The 15,165-nt window shown below is 35.8% G+C and overlaps 1 protein-coding gene across 1 annotated transcript in view; it reads right to left on the bottom strand.

Moving 5' to 3' along the window:
- LOC469777 (olfactory receptor 2T3-like) overlaps positions 1-15,165 on the bottom strand; it is a 30,935-nt gene that overhangs the window by 5,630 nt on the left and 10,140 nt on the right.

Here is a 15,165-nt window from a genome sequence, read left to right as displayed (position 1 = left end):
GAAAAGTCATTAATTTTAAATCTTTCCTCTGTACATGGCTTTCCTGACCTTTTTCTGGTAAGACATGTGCTTTGAATTATTTTTCTAAATATTGATTTAAACTGACATAAAATCATAAGTTCAAATCTTAGAGAGGTCAAGTTGTATCTTGGCCACAAGCTAAAGTGAACTACGAAACAGATCTGGGGAGGTGACTATTCATGAGCTAAGTCAAGAGTGAAGACAGGTACACTCTTTATGTCTTATTTATTACCCCCCAGAATTAAGAACACAAGTATACTGGCCCTGTTGTGGGATAGTTAGAGACTGAAGTAGGGAATGCACATTAGGTCTGTAACACAGTGTTCGTGTTGGGTTGAAATTTTCACTACTTTTTGGATACAGTAGCTCATCCAGGACTCAGTGATGGAAATCACGGCTGATAAGGTTAATATTAATATTGTTAATGGTACAAACATCATAACTAATACCATGAAATAATCTGAAAACTTGAAGTCTCCTTAAATTTCTTCTACCATTATATATCTCCATTTAAGTCCACTTTCCTCACGAAAACTTTTCAATTTATTCTGCTGTTCCTCACAAGGTTGCATTCCATAAGTAGTGCTGACTGGGGCAGAGGAGCAGAGGGAGAGTCCTGCCTGCCTGAGGAGAGTAGCTTGGGGTGCAGAACTAGTGCCGAGCAGGAGAGCAGCAGTAGGGACAGTGAGCCCTCTCCCAGTCCCCAGTGAAATCTAAGGCATTTAATTTATTAACTGTCATGCAGAGAAACATTTTTACAAGAAATCACAGCAATAAATGCTGCAGATGCCCTAAATATCAAGTATTTAGTTGAAATATAAACAAAATACTTATTTTCATTTTGCTGATACCATTTATCCCCCAAAATCATGCCTAAAATGCCCAAAATTCCGTGCATAGTGATTGAAAAATGAAGTTAAAGCACATGAGGCAGTTGTGTTGAATCTTTCATAAAACCGCAGCCTTGCAACCAAGCCTAGGGATCCTCTTGTCCTGCATCTCCTTTGCATAACAAACTAATCACCACCCCCTCCCATAAATTCATAGCTTTGCTCAGTGACTGCTTTGTCTGAATATTTCAGTTTTAATTTTCCAGTTGAATTGTTTCAATCATGCTTGATACAATCGTCTCAAAGTTAAAAAGCCCACTAACTTCTAGGCTAATGAAGAGTCAGGAGCTCCATGACTGAGGTTTGGTCATCCTCAGGGTTGCTGTACTGCAGGTTAGAGAAATAATGCTGAGGAAAAAACTAACAGTGACTGAGGCACGTGGAAATGCAAAGTGAAATACAATGCACTGTTCCTAGGGCAAAAAAACAATAACAAAAACAAAAAAACAAAAACAAACCACACACACAAAACAAGAGACAAAACAAAAAAAAACCCTGGGACTTCAGGAAACCTAAAGTCAGAATTACAAAGAGCTAGCAACAAGAGTCAGGTATCTTTGTTCCTTACTTATCCCCTTTATAAAGCACTGAAGAGACAGGTCATCAAGACACCTTTCAACAAAGAGACTAACATGGCACATAGAGCACAAACCATTTGCTCCACCTCTTCTGCTCCATCAGAGAATAAATCTAAGCCACGCCAGCTCAGTGAAGCTGCTTTCACCATTCTAAGGCCAAAGCAAAGGAGTTTAAATTCAGAATGAAAATGAGAAAATTACATCATCAGTTTCTTCACATTAGGGAATTGAGGTGTTTATTGCTTAATTCTTTGCCCTGTTTTCCTTTATTTATTTATTTATTTTTTCCTGCTTATTCATCTTCCCTGTACTTGGCATTGTCTCTTCCCTGGAGCTTCTATTTTCTTTAAGACCCTCTCAGAATCCACTATTTTGGTATTTTTGTTTTGTTTTGCTATTTGTTTTTGATGGTTATATTCTAACTTTCCACTCACGGTCCACGTGGGAATTAAACATGTTTTTCATTTATGCGATGCATCTATCCAAAAGCAAATCCATCTTTTTCATGACATTGCACATTTTTTAAACAACTTCATTTTTCTAGTTTAAAATTATATTTTCATATCAGACATTTAAAATAAGCTCTCTCTTTGTAAAAGCAAATCTGAACCTCAGAAAGGGAGGATCATGCAAAACCAGTGTCAGAAATCTGTAAACTAAATATAAAATCCTAAGACCCCTAATCAACAGACCCCCTCTAGGCCAAGAGAATCTCAGGAAAGCTGAAAAGCTTAATTGCAGGACATAAGAAGGGAGACACACTTCATTACACCCATCTTTTGGAATTTAGGCACAACTGACCAGCAATAACATTGAAATAGAGTTCCTAAGACTGACAAAACAGACTCTGAGTGGCAATAAGATACCAAATTCCAACCTGACTCTGGTATAGCATCACATGACAGACAGCAGACCCTGAGGAAAATCTAAATATTCTACCCCAAAGTATGTCTTTGACATATTTTGAAATGGCCCTGCAAAGCCATCTTTCGTGGGGAAAAGTTGCACCTGTAGACACTCTCCATTAACACAGCTGGGGCTTTCCCAGATTCAGGAGAAAATATCAGAGTCTGACAACCTTTAAGGCTCTAAAACATTTACCATTTATTATATTTGCTTCCAATTAATTGTGTAATCTTAGTCAAGACACTAAAAGCTCTGAGTGTCACTTTCTCAGAATCAAAAGAAGGAGTGTTATGTACTTGCTATGCTTCTGTGACTCTTAAGACATCTATGAATCTGATGACAGAATGTGGCCTAAGATTTCTCCATGACAGGGTGACCTTCTCCCACATCGCCCCTCTCCTTAAAGGCTCAGAGACTTACCTTGAAATATTAGTCTCATCGAATTTAGATTATATAATTTGGGAATGAAAGAGAATGGGAAAAGGGAGCCACTTTTCTCAGTGCCTGTGAGGTTCCGAGACTGGTGCTGAGTCCTTCTAGCATGTCAATCATACAAGTACTGAGTAGTGTATTCATCCCTGTGTACAGTCATCCCTCACTATCTGTCCTCAGTACCAGGACATCGTGAAAATACCAAAGTCCATGATGCTAAAGACCCTAATATGAAATGGCAGAGTATTTCTATATAACCTACACAAATCTTCCCGTATGCTTGAAATCATGTCTAGATTACTTATAACTAATGCAATATGAATGCTATGTAAATAGTTGTTATACTGTATTTTTTAGGGAATAATGACAAGGAAAAAAGTCTGGAGGATGGAGCAAGATGGCAGAATAGAAGGTTCCACTGATCATCCTCCTGCAAGAACAGCAATTTAAAAACTATCTACACAAAAAACACCTTCACAAGAACCAGAACTCAGGTGAGCACTCACAGTACATGGAGTTAAATTCATATTTCTGAATGAGGCATTGAAGAAGTTGGAAAAACAGTATTGCATCACTGACACTACCACTCCTTCATCCCCCAGCAGCGGTGGTGTGGTATGGAGAGCTTCTCTGTGCACTAAGGAGAGGGAGAGCCAGCAATTCTAAGACACTGAGCTCAGCGATGCCCTTCTTATAGCAGAAAGACGACCCAGACCAAATTCAGCTGACACCCACCATGAAGGGCACATTTAAACCAGCCATTGCTGGAAGGGAATTGCGAATCCCAGTGTTTGGAACTTGAGTTACCCAAGCCTCACCATGAAGGGCTAAAGTGGCTCTGGAGCCACAGACAAACCTGAAGGGCCGTCTAGGCCACAAGAGCTGCAAATCCTAATGCTAATCTGGGCCCAGAGCCAGTGGACTCGGGGGACACATGACCTGTTAAAACACCAGCCAGGGCAGCTAAACTCATCCCCTAACCTCAGCCTCCACAGCTTGTGGCTCCAAAAGAGGCCTCTTTCCTCTGCTTTAGGAGAGGAGAGGGAAGAGTGAGGAGGACTTTGTCTTGCATCTTGGATACCAGCTCAGCCACATCAGGGTTGGATACCAGCCAGAGTCATGAGGGCCTTGGGTGAAACTCTGAGGCATGCTGGCTCCGGGTGAGACTCAGCATATTACCAGCTATGGTGGCTATGGGGCAAGACTCCTTCTGCTTGAGGAAAGTGGACAGAAAATTAAAGAAAATTAAAGGAGACTTAGTCTTGCACTTTAGTGCAACTATTGTTACCATTGTTATTCAACATATTACTGGAAGTTCTAGCTAGAGCAATCAGACAAGAGAAACAAATATAAATAAATCTGTCTATATGTAAATATATCTATATATATAGATAGATATAGATATATAGAGATATAGATATGGCATCAAATTTCAAAGAAAAGTAAAATTATCTTCGTTCACAGATAGGACAGGACCTTATACTTGGAAAAACCTAAAGTCTCCCCAAAAACCTATTAGAACTAATAAATTCAGGAAAGTTGCAGGATACAAGGCAGATTTCTATATGTCAATAGCAAATAGATTAAAACAAATTTAAAAAGTAATCTCATTTATGATAGCCACAAATAAAATTAAATAGGAATTAACCAAAGAAGTGAAAGAGTTCTCTAATGATAACTATAAAGCATTAATAATTGAAGAGGACACTAAAAATGAAAACATATTCCAGGTTCATGAACCAAAAGAATCAATATTGTTAAAATATCCATAGTACTCAAAGCAATCTGTAGATTCAATGTTATCCTTATCAAAATACCAATGACATTTCTTACAGATATAGAAGACACTATCCTAACATTTGTATGAAAGCACAAAACACCCAGAAGAGCCAAAATTATTCTAAGCAAAACCACCAACCAACCAACCCACCAAAACTGGAGGAATCCCATTGCCTGACTTCAAATTATACTACAACAGAGCTACCATAACCAAAACAGCATGGTGCTGGCATAAACACAGATACATAGACCAATAAAACAGAATACTCAGAAACAAATCCACACACCTACAGTGAACTCATTTTCTACAAAGTTGCAAGGAACATACACCGGGGAAAATATCGTCTCTTCAATAAGCAGCACTGGGAAAAGTGGATATCTATATGAAGAAAAATGAAACTAGTCCCGTCTCTCGCCATATACAAAGATATAGTCAAAATGGACTAAAGACTTTAAGACCTCAAACTATGAAACTACCAGAAGAAAACATTGGAGAAAATCTCCAGGATATTTGTCTGGGAAAATATTTCTTGAGTAATACTCCATAACACAGACAACCAAAGCAAACATGGACAAAGGAGAGCACATTATGTTAAAAAGCTTCTGCACAGTGAAGGAAATAAATCAACGAAGAGACATCCCATAAAATGGAAGAAAATGTTTTCAAACTACACACCTGACAAGGAATTAATAACCACAATACATGGGGAGCTCAAATAAATCTATAGGAAAAAATCTAATGATCTGATTTATATATTGATAAAAGATTGAATAGACATTTCTCAAAAGACAACATACAAATCAAAAACAGGCACATAAAAAGTGCTCAACATTGATCAGAGAAATGCAGATCAAAGCTACAATGAGATACCATCTCATCCCAATTAAAATGGCTCTCATACAAAAGACATGCAATAACAAATGCTGGTGAGGACATGGAGAAAAGGGAACCCTCATAAACTCTGTGGGAATGTGAAGTTGCATTTAAAGTTGTATTTAAAGGTGCAACAGAGAACAGTTTGGAGGTTCCTCAAAAAAACTAAGAATAGAGCTAACGTATCATCCAGCAATCCCGCTGCTGGGTATATACCCAAAAGAAAAGAAATCAATATACTGAAGAGACATCTACACTTCCATGTTTGTTGCAGCTCTGTTCACAGTAGCTAAAATTTGGAAGCAACCTATGTGTTCATCAACAGATGAATGGGTAGAGAAAATGTGCTACTTATACATGATAGGTACTATATAGCCACAAAACATAATGAGATCCTGTCATTTGCAACAACATAGATGGAACTGGAGGCCATTACGCTAAGTCGAATAAGCCAGGCACAGAAAGACAAACATTGCATGTTCTCAGTTATTTGTGGTACCTAAAAATCGAAACAACTGGACTCATGGAGATATAAATTAGAAATATGCTTAGCAGATACTGGGAAGGGCACTAGGGGGGATGAAGGGGTAGGTGGGGATGGTTAATGGATACAACAAACTTGTTAGAATGAATAAGTACTAGCATAATAGACTGACATCGTCAATAACAATTGTACACTTAAAAATAACTAAAAGGGTATAATAAAATTGTAACACAAGATAAATGCTTGAGAGGATACTCCATTTTTCATCATGCATTTATTATGCATTACATTCCTGTATGAAAACATCTCATGTACCCCATAAATGTATACACCTACTATGTCACTATAAAAAATAGAAACATTAGAAAAGTCTGTACCAATGTGACCATGATAAGCCTAATTATATTTTCAATCCATGATTGGTTAAGTCCATGATTGGTTGAATCCTCAGATGCAGAATCCAACTCATAAGCCCAACTGCAGAAGCAGATACTGACACCAGGAGACAGAATGAGCATATTCTCTCCTTGGCTGGTACCCACCCTGTCTTCCAACATTGCTTCTTCCAATATCTCAGAGTATCTTTAAACCACACACTTTCATATTCCTTCATAACTTCTCGTATCCTGCTTCTTTGCTGTGAATTTACCAAATGCATTTCTGTATAAACTCTACCAGTCATAAATGCTCAGATAATATGACAATTTCTGTATGAAGGCGTGCTCTACTCAATCAGTGAGAAATCTCACACCTCAGACATCACAATCCTTCTTTTATACTCTTCACACAAGCTTCAACTCACTCTTGTATTTTAATTATTCCTAAGTTTCAATGAAAATTCCACATGAATAATATGTATAATTAAAAATTAATGGGCTATCCAAATGCTGTATAGGTATGAAAGTTAGAAATCTAAATAAGTGTTTAAAATGGCAGGTGGAGGGTTATTAATATGTAAAATTGCAAAATTCTAGATATATTTTAGGTACTGCTATGAAATCCTTAATGAGCTGTACACTTATTTTTTTTATGGATATACTTCAATAGTTGTACAAGCTTCATGTATAGCCACAAATATAAACATATTCTAGAACATAAAATGACAAAATGGTCAACAAATTTATCCATCATCTGAGGTCCTTGAGGGACTTTTGATGAGTGGACCCCGAGTACCATCTGACAGATTTACAATGTGAACATCACATAAACAATGTTTTTGTGCAGCTTGAGATGTTACTATGGCATTACCTTGTGCATTCTGACTAATCCATAATTATATTTAAAATTTGCAACAGTGCTCCCTATTTTATGTTCATAACATATATCATCATCTGGCATGACCACATCATATGTTTTACCTATTCACTGTTTGGGTTTTTGTTGTTGCACAGGGAGACCAAAATATATTTATTTTCTTCTCTGTTGTTTTCTAACATTAGCACTATGCCTGGCATATATCACTTTTGCACCAATATAATAGTAAAAATTGATTATTTGTTAAATGAAGGGAAAATGATGGTTAGAGAGATTAGTGCAACTCCTTTAGAGATGAATTTAGTAATATCTCATAACATTGAAGATGTTCTTTCTTCACTACCTAAGACTTCCAAGGAGATTATACAAGGATAGATACTCTGTTACATTATAAAGCATGAAAAAGTGGTAAACCTAAATATTAATATAAAGAAAATGCACACATGATCAATATTAATACCAATTTATCGTGAACATTTCAATTAGTAAAGTTGAAGGAAAATATGTTGCAGAATGATCAGTGTGCTACCATTTAACAAATACATCCTGCTAAAATATTACATTTGGACACATATCTGCAATAAAAATATTAAAAATTGATAGGGAAGATACACACCTGTTTAAAAAATTGGTCTGAGGACACTAAGAGAGGGAATTCAAGAGAGCACAGATAAGACTTTGATGTACCTGTAAAATATATACCGCCCTGTTTTTGAGTCAGGGTCTTGCTTTGTCAACCCAGGCTGGAGTGCAGTGTCACAATTGTGGCTCACTGCAGCTTCAATCTCCCGGGCTCAAGCGATCCTCTCACCTCAGCCTCCTGAGTAGCTAGGACTATAGACACGTGCCACTATGCCTCCCTGATTTTTTAAAATTTAATTTTTGGAGAGATGAGGTCTCACTATGTTACCCAGGCTGGTCTCAAATACCTAGGCTAAAGCAATCCTTCCACCTCAGCCTTCCAAAATGTTGGGATTATAGGCATAAGCTACTGCCCCTGGATGATGTATATATGATATTTATTTATATTTTTTATATCAATAGGTTTTTGGGGAACAGGTGGTGTTTGGTTACATTAATAAGTTCTTTCATGGCAATTTGAGAATTTGGTGCACTCATCACCCAAGTAGTGTACACTGTACCCAATGTGTAGTCTTTTATCCCTCACCTGCTTCCACCCTTTCCCCCAAGTCCCCAAAGTCTATTGTATCATTATTATCCCTTTGCATCCTCATAGCTTAGCTCCCACGTATGAGTGAGAACATACAATGTTTGGTTTTTCATTCCTGAGTTGCTTCACTTAGAATAACGGTCTCTAATTCCATCCAGTTTGCTGCAAATGCCATTATTTCATTCCTTTTCATGGTTAAGTAGCATTCATATATATACATATGAAGATATATGAAGATATATGAAGATATGAATATGAGTACATATGAGTATATATGAATATATGAGTATATGTGTGAATATATGATTTTATCTACTCATTGATTGATGATCATTTGGGCTGCTTCCATATTTTTGCAATTGTGAAGTGTGGTGCTGTAAACATGTGTGCAAGTATCTTTTTCGTGTAATGATTTATTTTCCTTTGGGTAGATACCCAGTAGTGGGATTGCTGGATCAAATGGTAGATATACTTTTAGATCTTTAAGGAATCTCCACACTTTTCCATAGTGGTTGTACAAGTTTACATTTGCACCAGCAGTGTAAAAGTGTTCTCTTTTCAGCACATCCATACCAATGTCTATTTTTTAAAGATTTTTTGATTATGGCCATTCTTGCAGGAGTGAGATGGTATTGCATTGTGGTTTTGAATTTCATTTCCCTGATAATTAGTGATGTTGAGCATTTTTTTCATGTTTGTTGGCCATTTGTATATTTTCTCTTGAGAATTGTCTATCTGTGTCCTTAGCCCACTTTTTAATGGCTTTGTTTTGTTCTTGCTGATTTGAGTTTCTTGTAGATTCTAGATATTAGTCCTTTGTTGGATGTAGAGACTGAAGATTTTCTCCCACTCCATGGGTTGTCTGTTTACTCTGATGATTATGTCTTTTGCTGTGCACAAGCCTTTTAGTTTAATTAAGTCCCATTTATTTTTGTTTTTATTGCATTTGCTTTTGGGTTCTTGGTCATGAAGTCTTTGCCTAAGCCAATGTCTACAAGATAACATTTTCTGATGTTATCTTCTAGAATTTTAATAATTTCAGGTCTTAGGTTTAAGTCTGATCTATCTTGAGTTGTTTTTTCTATAAGGTTAGAGATGAGGTTCCAGTTTCATTCTTTACATGTGGCTTGCCAATTTTCTCAGCACCATTTGTTGAATAGGGTGTCCTTTCCCCCACTTCTATGTTTTTGTTTGCTTTGTTGAAGATCAGTGGCTGTAGTATTTGGTTTTATTTCTGGGTTCTCTATACTGTTCCATTGGTCTATATACTGATTTTTATGCCAGTACCAAGCTATTTTGGTGACTATGGCCTTATAGTACAGTTTGAAGTCGAGTAATGTGATGCCTCTGGTTTCATTCTTTTTTCCTAGTCTTGCTTTGGCTATGTGGGCTTTTTGGTTCCATATGAATTTTAGGATTGTTTAGGATTGTTGTTCTGTGAAGAATGATGGTGGTGTTTTGATGGGAATTGCATTGAATTTGTCCATTGCTTTGGCAATATGGTCATTTTCAATTATTGATTCTACCTACCCATGAGCATGGGATGTGTTTCAATTTATTTGTGTCATCTACGATCTCTTTCAGCAGTGATTTGTAGTTTTCCTCATAGAGGTCTTTTACCTCCTTGGTTAGGTATTCCTAAGTATTTTATTTTGTAGCTATTGTAAATTGGGTTGAGCTCTTGATTTGCATCTCAGCTTGGTAGCTATTGCTGTATTAACAGAGCTACTGAGTTGTGTACATTAATTTTGTACTCTGAAACTTTGCTGACTTCATTTACCAGTTCCAGGAGCTTTTTGGATGAGTCTTTAGGGTTTTCTTGGTATACGATCATATTATCAGCAAACCGACATCATAACTTCCTCTTTACTGATTTGGATGCCCTTTACTTCTCTTGTCTGATTGCTCTGGCTAGGACTTCCAGAACTATATTGAATATAAGTGGCAAAAATGGGCATCCTTGTCTTGTTCCAGTTCTCACAGGGAATGCCTTCAACTTTTCCCCATTCAGAATAATGTTTGCTGTGGGTTTGTCATAGGTGACTTTTATTACCTTACAGAATGTCCCTTGTATGCTGATTTTGCTGAGGGTTTTAATCATAAAGGGATGGATTTTGTCAAATGCTTTTTCTGCAACTATTGAGATAAACACAATTAAAAACAAAAGTCACATGGTTATGTGATGTATCACATGTATTGACTTGTATATGTTAAACCATCCCTGAATCCCTGTTATGAAACCCACTTGATCATGATGATTTATCTTTTTGGTATGCTGTTGGATTCTGTTAGATAGTATTTTGTTGAGAATTTTTGCATGTATGTTCATCAGGGATATTGGTCTATGGTTTTGTTATGTCCTTTCCTGGGTTTGGTATTAGGGCAATACTAACTTCATAGAATGATCTAGGAAGGTTTCCCTCTCTATCTTGTGGAATAGTGTCAGTAGGATTGATGCCAATTAATTCAGCTGTGAATCCATCTGGTCCCAGACTTTTTTTGTTGGCATTTTTTAATTACCATTCCAATCTTGCTGCTTGTTACTGGTCTCTTCAGAGTTTCTATTTCTTCCTGGTTTAATCTAGGAGCATTGTATATTTACAGAAATTAAATCCTCTCCTGTAGGTTTTCTACTTTACACGCATAAAGGTGTTCATAGTAGCCACCAATAAGCTTTTGTATTTCTGTGATATTGGTTGTAATATCACCTGTTTCATTTCTAGTTGAGCTTATTTGACTATTCTCCTGATTAATCTTGCTAACAGTATCAATTTTACTTATTTTTTCAAAGAACCAACATTGTTTCATGTAGCTTTTGTATTTTTTGTTTCAATTTCATTTAGTTCTGCACTGATTTCTGTTATTTCTTTTCTTCTGCTGGGTTTGGGTTTGGTTTGTTCTTGTTTCTCTAGTTCCTTGAGGTGTGACCTTAGATTGCCTATTTGTGCTCTTTCAGACTTTTTGATGCAGGCCTTAATAGTATGAACCCCTTATGATTCAGGAATTCCATTAATAAGGATGTATCCAATTTAAATGGGTATATCAAAGAGATATCTGCACTCCCATGTTCATTGCAACATTATTCACAATAGCCAAGATATGGAATCAACCTAAGTATCCATCAATGGATGAATAGATATAGAAAACAAGACATATATCCACAGTGAAATGTAATTCAGCCTTTAAATAGAAGAAAATCTTGTTCATTTGTATCAAAGTTGGATATCGTGTTGTATGTATCAAAATATTATAATTGTATATATAATAGATACATATGTTTATGTGTATAATGTATATTATATATAATACAAAATTATAATTATATATGTAATATATATGTGTTGTATATATCAAAATTGCTAAGTGGGTACATTTTAAATGTCTCACCATGAAAATTGGTGATATGTTCTTTAGGTTAATTTCATCATTACAAATAATATACATGTATCAAAATATCACATTGTACCCCATAAAATATGTATTTTAATATTTCAGTTAAAAATATTTTTTTAATAATGCAATAAGAACATGAAAGTGGAAAAATGATTATAGACATTTTGATGTGGAACTGAAATCAGAAACATGAATATTAATCTATGATTTCTACACACATTTATATATAGATGGTGTCTACTTCATCCTTTTTCTTTTCACATTTTATAGATATAATTTGAAATTTTTTTATTCTATCTTCTTGAATTAGGAGATTAGTCAATATTTAGCCTTCCTTTCTTCTTAATGATCTATGGGGATAAATTTTTCTGTAACCACTGGTTTAGCTGCATCCTACACGTTTTATGTCATGTTTATATTATTCTGTCAAAGGCCCACCTGTGATTGATTTTGGTGAGAATCCCATGTGCACTAGAAAATAACGTGGACTTTTCTTACTGTTGTGAGCATTGTTCCATATCTACAAGTTTTGTTGCCATTAAGTATGTTGTATAAATCTTTTATAACTTTAGTAATTTGGAGGTTTATGTGCTCTATCACATATTGGTGTGTTAACATACATACCATTAAATTGAGCAATGACTGGGCAAAAGGAAAAATCAAAGGAGAATTAAAATCTCAAGACAAACAAAAAATACAATATACTAAAACTTATGACATGCACCAAATCCAGTACTAAGAGAAAAGTTGATTGCAACGAATAGCCACATGAAAGAAAAAATTCAAATTAACCAACTTTTTACCTCAAGAAGCTAGAAACAGAAAGCCTAAGTCCAAAGTTATCATAGAGAATAAAATATTAAAGTAGAAATAGGAGACTAGAAAAACTAGAAAAATCAGCAAAACTATTTAAAAATTAGAAGGTGATAAACCTTAGCTAGACTAAGAAAAAAAGTATCCTCAACTAAAATGAGAAATATGAGGAGTCATTAGAACAAATGCCTCAAAATGAAAAGGATCATAAAAGACTATTATGAAAATTATGCACTTATAAATTAGATAATCTATAAGAAATCAAACTTCTTGATTTATACAACCTACCAAAACTAAAGAGGAAATAGGAAGCCTGAACAGACCAATAAGCACAAATTAGTAAACAAAAGATTCCCAGAGAAAAGACCAGAACCAAATGGCTTCGTGGATGAATTCTAAACATTCAAAGAAGAATAGCAATCCTTCTTAAACTCTCTCAAAAACCAGAAGAGAGCGCGCCCCAAACTCATTTTATGAGGCCAACATACACTTATATCAAAGCCAGACAAAGATAATCACAAGCAAATAAAACTGCCAGTCAATATCACTGATAAACATAGGTGTAAAAATCTTCAACAAAATACTAACAAACCAAATTCAACAGCCCATTAAAAAGAGAATAAACCACAGCCAACTGAAATGTATCTCTGGGATGCAAGAATGCTTCAACATAGGCAAATCAATCAGTGTGATATAACACATTAAGAGAATAAAAAAATTTGCAGCAAAAACATTTGACAATTCATGTAAAAACTCTGAAAAACAGGTATAGAAGGAACTTAGTTCAACACATCATATAAGAAAAGCCCACAGTTAATAAAAAATGAAAATGTTTCTCCTATGGTCTGGTACAAAGTGAGGATGTCCATTGTCACCAGTTCTATTTAACATGGTACTGAAAGTCCTAGCCAAAGCAATGAAACAATAAGTTAAATTATGATAATTTTTTTCAACATAATTGTCCTCGTATCCTATATTTTCCAAGGTACTTGAAGACCCCTAATGGACAGGAGATTTTTTTAAAAGACAATTTAAAGGGCCAACTGTGTAGTCAGACTTTATATTCTTATGGTGATGTTTACTTTTGTTGTAACACACTAGATCACTTTCTTAGAAGTTCCCTAAAGGTGGGGGTTTGGGGGAACTAAGTTACAGGAGAGTCTCCCTGCTGTGGATTGGGGACAGTTGAGGGACCATTTTTGAAATGATTATTCACGACTTGAGCCAGATCAGATTATCTAGACTTAGTTATTGAACTAAACATCTTTGGAAAATTAACGGTGTTTTTGGCCTCTTGCCAATCAAGCGGTCTTTTCAGGCCTCTCTTAGGTGGAGTCATGAAAACAACTCATCACTCCCTCAATACGTGTCTATCACTGCGCAGTTAGGGTCACATTCTTCTTACTCTTGCAAGGCGATGAAATGCAATGAAATGCACATCTACTCAGCTGGGCCTTGGATTGCCAGAGGCAGAGGGCTTGAACTTAATTTTATTCTTACCTAGAGCATGAGCCCACGAAGCTTCCTCAATAGGATAGCAATGTAGAAGGGCCACAGTGCAGAAATAGAGTTTCAGTCAATCTTATTCAACTTGAACTTCTACATGAGAGCTGGGTTGTATCAACATCGAGGATAAAGGGGGGAATCTCAAACTGCTGGTGGGAATTACAATGGGTTTTCTGTCTTGTTTTCTGGTTTGAGAGCGTGCACTGAGTCAATGCCAGGAGTTTAAAAAATACGTACAAGCTTCCACTCCTAGGGAAGCGTAGTATGGAAATAATCAGATGAGTGGGCAATTTATTAAAAAAGTCCATTCCGGTGTTATTTGCAATAAGAAAGTGGAAGTAACCTAAGCATCTGCTAACTGGACACGTACTAAATAATTTAGGTTTTAGAACATAATAGAATTCTAAGTGACCACTGGAATGTGAGGTGATCTATGTTCATCTTCATCCTATAGCAGGTTCATTGTATTCTTAAGTGAAAAGGTGGCATATTTTCAACCTATATAATCATCTCCTTACAACTGTATTCTCTTTGAAATGAAATCCCTTAATACATACACAGCATGTATTATAATCTTGTTCTTAGAAATAATCAAAAAAGGTAAAGATTTTTACAGTCTTTCAAATTACACAAAGCCATTATTTGCAAGCATCCCTGCCTTGGGCCAAAATTATATTATCCTTTCTCCCTTTCAAGTAGTTTCCCCAGTTTACACAGGGAGACAGAAAAGCAGTTCTCTTCATTAAACCTTCAGCTATTCAGAAGCTGAGGCCCAAAGATATGGTTTTAACTATGTTCAAACATGTTTTCTGATTTTAATTTTTCCAAGTTTATAGAATACTTCATTAACATCACTGGTCATTTCAATTAAACACTTTGGAAATCCAGGGAAAGAACAATTTTGATAACATCAACTGACATACGTAATCCTAAACTTTGCATTTAAATTTTCAGTCATGAAAGAAAGTGTTTTCTGCTTCTACCCTTGAGAAATGCCCCTTAATGGGACTTACCTCCTGTTTGCTTCAAAGAAGGAATATATGAAGAATCTAGCAAAAGCCAAT

Source organism: Pan troglodytes, chromosome 1 (assembly GCF_028858775.2).
Source record: "Pan troglodytes isolate AG18354 chromosome 1, NHGRI_mPanTro3-v2.0_pri, whole genome shotgun sequence".
Lineage (NCBI taxonomy): Eukaryota > Metazoa > Chordata > Mammalia > Primates > Hominidae > Pan > Pan troglodytes.
This window is presented reverse-complemented; position numbering and strand designations above follow the sequence as displayed.